The following is a 10,428-nucleotide window of genomic DNA, read 5'->3' on the forward strand; positions in this document are numbered from 1 at the left end:
TGGAAGTATGACCAGTTCCAGGAGGCAAGGGATCGTCTTTATTCCTAATCATCGTTGTCTGCTTTCAGAAGTGAAGTAAAACCATCCTAACTGCTGGTAACTACCTGAGATATCAGGGTGTGGATAAACCTCCAGCAGCAATCTAGACTCAGAATCAGTGGGGGGAAAAACCTCTTCCCTTCTTCCCTCTAAAGTGTTTTCCACAGAAACTGAAGCTTTCTATCTTAAACTTTGCAACTTTGGATGTACAGTAACTCCGTCCTAATTTTAATTCACCCAGCTCCAGATCTACTGAAGAGACAACCCTAAATTTAATCAGCTTCTAACCACTTTTAGTATTTAGGGAACATAAAAGGAATCAAAAAATCAAATCAAGTTGAGCATTGCTCAACTTCTGTACAGGCAGAAGCAGGTAGGAGAAACTGTATGTCTCATGACAAGGATGTACACAGTTACATTAGAATTACAGAGAGCTCAGCCAGACATGACAACTTGTAATAACATTAGCAACTGAGAATGGAAAGTGTAAGCTATCATCTTTGTAACACTGCGTCTATACTCACCATTTGCATTTTATTTCATTTGCAAAACAATGCTTTGCAGACTTGCTTTTAAATGACTGTATAGTGTGGGTATTTGTTAAAATGTGCTTAAAACAATCGTTTGTGATGAATACAATTCTTCCTCTGTGAGAACACAGAAGCATGCATGTTGTGAAGAAATAAAAATACTAAGCAGTATTTAGCAAATTCAATGTTCATTTAAAAAGCATGTGAGAACAAAGTGTCATAAAGATCAAGACCTGATGCTTTTATGAAATAATCCTTCAATTAAAATGTGGATTTACTGCTCCAATTTCATCAGAACCTCCAATGCCAGACAACAGCTGTGCATTTAACATCACTTGTTTGTGTAAAGATTTCATCAGGCTTCTGAATACACTTGGCAGACTTATTGTCCAGTGATGCATTCTTTCAACAGAAATTGATTGTCAAGTATAGCAGAGCTCTTCCCAGAGCTCACAAACCATCATGTTTTGCCTCTCTTCATGCAGACTACCTTCAACTTGAACATTTTCAGCCAGTCCTTACCTAGCAGCTACAATCGAGGCTAGACAAGTCTCTCTCCCTAAATCTTCTTTCTATGAAGTCAAAACAACACAAAGCAAACAAAAAAGGGAAAAAAAATTGTATCCCATTTCCCTGCTCAGTTCAACTGTTATCACAATACCATGTCTCATGTTACTCTGTCCACAGCTCTGCACCAAGTGCTTCACCCAGACAAACTCCCTGGTTTGGTGGCCCACAGTGAGCCACCCACTCCAGCAGTGTTCACATTGCTCTTCCTTTTAGCTGTCACCTGAACATCACTTTCAGCATGTCTTTTGCCCTCTTTGGTCTGTCTTAGAACATGTGCGCATGTTTGATGCACACAGCAATAGAGAATAGCTCTTTCCTCATAGTTGTTTTTTTTTGGTTTGTTTGTTTTTGTTTGTTTTAAACAGGGTTTATCTTTGTTAAACAAGCTCTCCAGTATGTCTGTCACAAATTAGTCCATAAAACTAAGGTATAACAAAGACACAAAAGGCAATTTGACTAACCTACTATTGTTCTCTGTCTCTCCTTTAAGTTTGTTATAAAAAAACTTCTGATTTGTAGTTCTGGCCCAGGGGCTCCTACTTGCCAAATCTTATCATCCTCACCCCATAAATGCTAGTTTAAAGCAATGCTCTGAAAACAGGAAGCTCATGTAAAGGGGTGTAATTTCCACACTGAACCAAGGGATGGTGCTCCAGCAGAGGAGCAAACAAAAATAAGGATTTACAGTGAAGCATTATCACTTTACCTGGTTATTCACCGTCTGCTACTTCTTTCTGCTTTATCACATCTGATATATAAATGAAAGCAAAATGCAATAACACACAGAAAGCAGAGAAAATTAGAAGGATCTTAATGGTCACGAACCCTACTCTCACGTGCAGTATAGTATTTCATTAAGATTACCATATTATTTATATCCCCTTGGATTTAGTTAATCTCTGGAGGAATATGGAGTTCACAATAATTTTCAGATTTGTGAGATTCCTTTCTTTATTAATGGGGTGGGGAGAGAAATTTTATATACAGGCAAATTATGCTAAGTCTGTGTATGTATTTATCTCATAATAAATAGATAGATATCTTCGTATATAAGGTACATTAAAGGATTTATTGGCACTAGGCATTAAAGACAAAACTTCTGTACACCACAAGCAAGTTTGGCTTCCTACTGCATGATACTTCTGCAATGCCTGCAAAGTCATGAGTGATAAGTTCTGTACCCAAATTGTGATTGAAAATTGCAATGGTTCAATGTGCGGCTGAAATATTTGCACCTAGTTTAGAGACTCTATAGGTGGTGCCAAGACTTAAGGCAGCCTTTTGATAGAAACTCAGGGACAGAAAACCCCATTTTAAGAGACCGCAAGCAGAAACTCCTCTTCCTTTCAGAAATTGTGAAGTTCAAGACAGGAGTACCACCCCCACACATATTTCCAGATCTCAAAAGCATCAAAATAAGCTCATGCGTTAGCCTCCAAGTCTTGCAACAGAAAAGCTTTAAAGTAAAATTCTTGTCTTTCATTGACTTGAATCAAAGAAAATTTCAAAGAGCCACAGCTTATTTAAATTTAGCTTCTGCCACACAATTCTCTAAGTCCATTAATGCCGTGGGAGAGAATCCATGGGATATGCAGGGAAAAAAAAAAAAAAAAAAAAAAAAAAAAAAAACAAGCAGCACTTAAAATGAAGGTGCAAATACAAAAAATAATAATAATAATTTTGTAGTAAACTAACCTTAGCAGGGGAAATGGAAAAAACGGGAAACTCGTTGTACGTCTATTTCCATTCCAGTCAGATTTTATTTTTCTTTTCTCTCTCCCTTTTTTTTTTTTAAATAGGGTGAGCATTACCTTATATATTGCTTTTTCCTCACAGAGGAAGCTAGCCTGGGGCTGACAGAGCCATTACTTATGCAGGAGGCAGAGGAGAGCAGGCAGCAGCCCCCCGGCCCTGCCTGCCCTGGCCGCCCGCAGCCCCCCAGAGCCCTCGTCCTCGCCTCGGCATCTCCATGCTGTGCGGGAGCAACTTGGGGAGTTTTCAAATTCTGTTTCTTGTGGAATTCTAATTGCTTGGCAACCAGGAGAGAACGAGATCACCATCATCCTTTATGTGATCGTTTAGGTAATCATATTAAAAGCAAGCAAAAGGATTATTTAACAAACAAAGCCCTCCTTGCAGTAACCGCTCTGTGGCTACACCACATGAAGTCCATGTTAGTTTTCTGTTTCTTGTCCTCCTTGGATTAAAAACTACAGCCACTAAAATCAGGTGATGAAAATCTGAGTAAAACAACACTGCCTATTTAAGCCAATTAAGCCAACCTAGTTTTCACCAGCTGAGGATACAGCCTCAATAATTCTATTCCCTGTAAGAATCAGTCAAGTAACTCATTTATATCCACATACTTATAACCCACTTTGTATTCCATGACCTCAGGCTGTTTTATGAGATCCAGTTTTTGATATTATTCTGGTACCATCACTAATGATGAAAAGTATGATCACTGTTTCCCTGTCTGCTTAAAAGCCCATTTACACAGGTAGTCCTCCTGAGTAGAAAAACCATTTATCTGGTAAAACTATTAATTTCTCTTCATCTTGCTCTACCTTGAAAGACATGGTGTGAATCACATGTACAGGCAGAGTATTTCAGCACTATCACAGCTGGTATTGCACTGCTTTAACCACACCCCTCCTGCAGTAGAGTTGTTTCCCAGCATGCTGTTATAAAATGAAGCAACATTATATTACTGAAAGACGTTTCTGTAAAATACAAAACATTTGGTGTATCAGTGATCTGAAGAACATGGCAGTTTCTGCATGCTACATCCTGCTGTGACTTGGTCTTTATCACTTCTTTAAAATTATAATTACTGCCTAACAAAACAGAAATTTGCAGGAGCCCACGGTCTGTATAATCTCTTCATTTGAAGTACTTTATGCAGGACCTCACAGTGCTTCACATTTGATGTTATATAAGTCAGGTGTTTATGTCAGTAACTCTGCCTTTTACTCAGTTCCCCTTGATAGAGCAGGTGGCAGGGGGCTTGTGACTTTATCTGTTCCTATCACAGGCCATTAGTTAGGTCCTGAAACTGAGACAGGACAATCTTTACAAGAAATCTTGGTATTTTAGAATAAGTGGGTTTCTCCAGTTTAGAGGCATAAAGCAGCATCTAGAAGAACAGAACTGGGAAGTTGTCACTCCTTTAGGTTTCATAGACAACCTATTCCCTTGACTTCCTACAGCACCAACCCCACACGGTGACTCGTCTTCCTGTCACCAGCCTGTTCCACTATCTCACCTTATCCATGTGAAAAAACACAGCATGACCCACCTGCTTTCGGCAGCATCCCTGGTGTCCCCAGTACAAAGTCAGTCATCTTTCAGTACGTGATGCACTCTGGCACAAGCCCTGAGATTCACAAGAAAAGGATGTCACAAAAGGCGATGAGTCTCAAAGGTGTGCCTCAAAGACAGTGAGAACTGAAGAGCCCACATGCAGAGGGTCACGCTGCAGCTGAGAAAAGAAACCTGAATGCTCTATGACTCACTAAATGGAGAAACCTGACAAAAAAAAAAAATAAAAAATAAAAAAAATAGTGGGGCTTAAAAGGGTTACATTCAGGAAGAATTTTGAGCTGGGTCTTATATCTAAGACACCTGTTCCTCATGGCCAACAACATATCAGAGGTAACGTATCAGATGGGGCAAGTCGCTTCTAGTCTCTGAATCTGATGCTTTCTTTTCCCCTTCAGTCTTCTCATTCTGTGTTGGGTTATTTATTTGCCTTTAATTCCTTTGGATTTCAATCTAACATTGCCCAGTCTCTCAGTTTTTATATATTCACGTTTTCTGAGCAAAGTTTTAATGATAGAATCTGGTGATTTTGTGAGAAGCTCAGCTTTTGGTTTAAAGGAAAAAGGAAAAATCCTCATGGCTACAGCGAGAAGCTGAAAACACATCCCCAAAAGAACTCAAAGGCTCCATTAGAAGGAACAGTTTTCCAAAACATCCTTTAACTTACTGGCTCAATTTTGAGCCCTTATTCTTTTTTGAATGTTTGCCAGTGGCTATATTTTGCCTGTATAGTTTTCTGGCTCGTTTCTACCTCACCAACTCCATTCCAAAAAGGAAATTAAAAGCAGCGAAACTCAAGTTGTTTGTATTTTCTTTCCTGTACCACCCTCTTGTCAATTATCCAAATCTCACTGCTTCAAATATACACTCGTGGTAGTTTTGCACACTCCCCCAGTGCTATGAAAATAATGCAATATAAATCACAAATAATCTTACTTTGATCAGAAACAGACAAGATCCAGTCCTCCTCTCCCCATTTTCTTTCAAAAGCAAAAAAAAAAAAAGGGGGGGGGAGGGTAAGGGGCAGGGACAGACCTGACAATCAGAAGTGTTCAAGAAGTGTTCTGACGCTTCTGGAGAGGAAGCACTGTCACAGGGGTATTCATTTCACTAGAGAGTAGAGGGTACCTTCAGCTCAGGACTGCCACACCGGCTGGATTTCATGTCACCTTTATTTTATGATCTTTACAGAAAATAGCTTTTTAAGTGTTATAATAACCAAATTTCATGTATTAAAACTATGGGTTTACTTTTAATTTTTTTTTTTTGATTCTGCTAGATAAAAGGAGACAGCATAAGTTACTGATACCACTTGTAAAGCCCCGGGACTCCTTCTCTGTATACAAGAAACATTAATAGCCCTTTTCAAAATTATACTTTCACAGCAGAGTATACAGTAAGTTTATTAATGAGGATGCTTTTTTGTTTTAAGCAGTTACTGTCAACTGTGAAGTTCCTGAAATTACAGATGACAACAATTATGCATTTTTATACCTAACATTTCATATTGTTTATATGTTGTTTTGGCAGTCATAAAGCATGTGTGCAAGTTCCATAATCTTTCTAAGTACTGACCGTTAAAGCCATGATTGTGGTACTCAAAAAAAAAAGTCCATTTATATGGGCAGTGAGTTCACAGTCCTGCAAGTTCTCTCCTTCAATATATTTGGGGAGATGGGTGTTTCTTTCTCTCCACCATTGGGGAGGATGACTAGAGCTTCCAGAAGACACAAGCTCAAGTTAATACAAATGACATCACCTTGTAATGAGTTGGGGGTCAGCCCTGTAACATCACCCTCCAACCCTGCTACATCACAGCACTAATGGATTCCACATAATAATTGTGGAGTCTTGAGGTTAAAAACTACTTAGCAGTTTTCTTTTGGCTCATTCCCTCCTTACGCCTGGATCCACTTTTGTGTGGAATGGGATCATTTGTGTTGGAGCTCATTCCCCTTAGTTTTATTACCTATGTCTATGGCACCTGGGTCATTCTTGGTGCCATACAAATAAGAGGTAATAACACATAATATTCTTTGGTGGAAGGCATGATTCATCCCTCTCATCCCAGATGCAATGATGTGTCCCTGAACAGCTGAAATCATGCTGTTTCTAGCTAGGTAAGCCCTATCAGAGAAAAACAATTAGTTTAAGATATGTTTGTGGGAAGAATGCTTTTAATCACAGCTTTTTAAAAGCATAAACTATGGTGTTATAATAGACAGAAACAAAACAATATTGATTGTGTGGGCTGATGTAAAAAAACATTAATCTCTTCGAGAATCTGAAGGCCATTTTACATTGTTACATATTATACCCCTATATTCATGTTGCTTTGCACATTTAAAAGTTCCTTTCGCAGCATCTGTCGATAGCTATTCTTCCGTCAGTAAGTAGGATGATGTTTTAATAGATTGTCTACACTATGCATAGAATTTGCATACATTTTTCTTTCGTAATTCAGTAACAGCTTGGTGTGATACATGGGTTTTCAGTAACAGCAAGACAAAGAACAAGAGAAAATGAAAGAAAACTAAGCAAAACACATTCACATGATGAAAATTACAGCAACTGATTCAGTGGAGTTCAGTGATGCTGCTGTACAGACACAATAAGAAAAACAATCAGGACAGAAGTAGCTGTATATGATCTGTGACGCATAACTCTTTTGAAGATATATTTTACTGGCCCATCTTCATAAATTCTGTCACAAATAATAGCGTCTTTGCTGAAATTTTCTCCAAATCCTGACTATTGTTGGTTAAAAATTAGTTTCTATTCTATAGCACGTTCTGAGGTCTGGTTCTGTAATCAACTGATACGTGAAGATATCAGATCTATGCCATTTGATCTTTTTCAAAACATTTAATTTAGACGTGACCACTTCAGTATTTGTTATGAAAGTAATCAAAGAGAAAAAAGGAACCTGAAGAAGTCATCCTATTCATTCTCTGAAACTGGTATAAGGTCAAGTATAGCTATGCTGTTCTGCAAGGTATTTGTCTAACGTATTATTAAAATCCTACTGTAAAGGGTATTTCACAGCCTCCACATGTAGCCTTTTATGGTTCTTAAATATCCATATAATTAATACATTTACACTGAATCAAAATAAGTTTTTCTTAAAGTTAAGGCAATTATTCCCTTTTTCATAGCCTTTTAATTCTTAGAAATGAATCGAACTTAGTCCTCTATCCTGTATCTTGGTTAAACAAATACAACATCTTAACACTTACTTTTCAAGCATTTTATTAATCTTGCATATATTCAGTGTTGTTATCTTTATTTAGTAACAACCCTAAAATAATAACATTGCCATAATGTGTTTTGAACTTGCAGAAACAAAAAAATTTTATATCTCATAAAAAAATTTATGGTATTTATGGTTCATTCAAAAACCTACAAATAGTTGATGTTTGAGACAATATGTTCCAATGAAAAACAAAGCAACAGAAGAAAATAACTGACTTGCTCTATTGCCAGAATTAAAACTGTCCAAGCAATCCTAAGGTACAGATTACTTACTAGAATTAAGTATTATTTGTGACAAATGCTTTAAAAATCTGGCCTTGCATCAGGTAATTTTCTCAGATTCATATGTTGTCAAAACTCTTCATAACTCTTCAGTCTCATGTCCTAGCTCTAGTAGTCCTAGATCCTATAGTACTTTCTAAAGGAAATTACCTTTTCCACCTTACCAGGTTCTTAAAAGAAACAATATTGCTTAAAAAGCTTTGTAGGAATGCCCTCAGATCCAAATTATTTAGTCATTTCCTACATCAAAATTGAAGGTGTTTGCTGAAGGTGTTTGACTAAAACAACAGCAGTGTTCTGGACAGTTTTACAAACCTCAACTCCAGCTGATGAAGATCAGACAAAAGCCAGCACTAGTCCAAACTCTTGGTCTATTACACTGTATCACGTCATGCATACATTCAGATACCCTCTTTCTTGTGGGCCCACATCTGTTTATGAAGAGCAAAACAGAAATGAAAATTTTAGAGCAATTGGCCTAGCTTCTATATACAGAAAAAATCTGGAACTTTTACTAAAAAGTACTTATAAGCACACAGACAATAACAAGGAGTTCAACAGCAGCTTGCGTGTATATCAAGAACAAATATCCAATCAGTTCAGTTTCAAGACAGGCTGAAAAGGAGTAGGTGTCATATACCTTGTTTTTAGCCAAGCTTTTGATGCAGTTTTGCATTACATTCTCGTAGGGAAGCTTTAGACATGTGGTGCAAGTGAAAGTACCATTAGATAGATGCAAAATTAACTAGATCAATGAGATCAAGTAGGGAGCTACTGCAGATAATATTAACAAGCAGGATCAGAGTTTGATAAAGTCCTGACAAATTTTATGATTTTTAAAATAAGATGCAATTCTAAAGTGACAAATACAAGTTGTTGCAGCTCGGTGAGAAAAATGAGCTGCAAGAGTGAAAGCACCTGCCCAGGGAGCCGTGTTGCGGGGACAGATCTCAGAGCTGCTGCGCGCTCATAAACCAAAAGGGAGTCACCAACACCACATGCGCTGCTTTGGGCTGTAGTGGGACAAGCAAAGCATGCAAGACACACAGCTTAGGATTCCTCCCACCTAATCTGACATAATTAATAGTTGGTTGCCTGCACTACTCACAAAGGTTCTCAACATTTTGAAGACTCTGAAGAGATTGTATAATGACAAGCCCTTTCTTTTATACCTCTGCAGCTGGCAGTTCCAATGGGGCAATTCTCTCCTCAAAGTCAAGGAAGAGAAACCAAGTGCTGCTGTTGCTTGGAAATGTATCACTTGTACAAGCAACTGAAAACCTTGCAGTAGTTATCCATTTGCCCTGCTTTTTATCATCACTAAAAAGTCTGGAGTCATAAAAAATTGATCAGAGTGCTAATAAAATGAAATTACTGTGTGTTATTTGTCTAAGCTGATCATAAAATGTGACCAAAGGGATTAGGCCCCAATATGGAGCAATTCAAGACAAAAATGGATGCCTTGTTTGGCATTAGAATTAACTGAGCAAGATAAGAAGGAAGGCTCGTGGCTAGTATAAGTTTATTGGGGAAAAAAAGAGGTTAAAATTCAAGTCTTTCTTGGAAAGATTATGTAGCTCCTTTGACCTATTGTGTAAAGTGAACTGATTTAAGTGAAAAAGCACTGAAAAATTTAGTTTAGGTCAGACTCTTAGCTCATTTTTTCTTCCCCTCATTTGCTGTATTTCAGTCATCTTCCTTTTAAATCTGATCTTTTCAAGTGGGTCAGATAGAGTATATCCATTCCACTGAAGTTCTTGTGGGCTGATCCTAAGTGACCCTAAATCAACAAGTCTGAGTCACTGCCTGTACTATGTATTTCAGTGCCAGCTTCACTGAAGCTGGTTCAGAAAGTTAGAAACTGGAACTCTAATCTCTGTGGGTTGCATTTCTTCTCTCACCTACACTATGGGGCTTCCCCGAGGAAGAAAAACAGATCCCTTCCTTGCCGTACTTGGGAGGGAAAGCTTGTGGGTTGGGTAAGGTTTGCCCATGGCCACCAAAGGCTGCTGATGAACTGTGGTCTGTGTCTGCTGAAAAATAAGAGCTCTGAGTCAGCTTTCCTGTTTATGCTCATCAAGGCACCCAATTTATTATTGTGTCACTTGAATTTGGCTGTTAGCTCAGGCAAGGAGGAAGAACAGGTCCAGACAGGAAGCTCAAATACATGTGGTCCACACAGAAGTGAAGGCAATACAATCTTTAACGTCATATCCACTGAGCTGGAATGACCAGTGTTTCACTATGTGCCAATGAACACAAAAAAGCCCTTGCCCCAAGCACCATGAGTCGTTGGAATAAGATATCTGAAGCTTGCTATTGTCCAGTTACTCTATCTCAGCTTAAAGCTTACTTGGTTTTAAGAATATATTTCCAAAAAACAGATGGCTCCTTGCTGAATATTCCCAACACACACACACACACACAAAGAATC

The sequence above is a fragment of the Anas platyrhynchos genome, chromosome 8 (assembly GCF_047663525.1).
Source record: "Anas platyrhynchos isolate ZD024472 breed Pekin duck chromosome 8, IASCAAS_PekinDuck_T2T, whole genome shotgun sequence".
Lineage (NCBI taxonomy): Eukaryota > Metazoa > Chordata > Aves > Anseriformes > Anatidae > Anas > Anas platyrhynchos.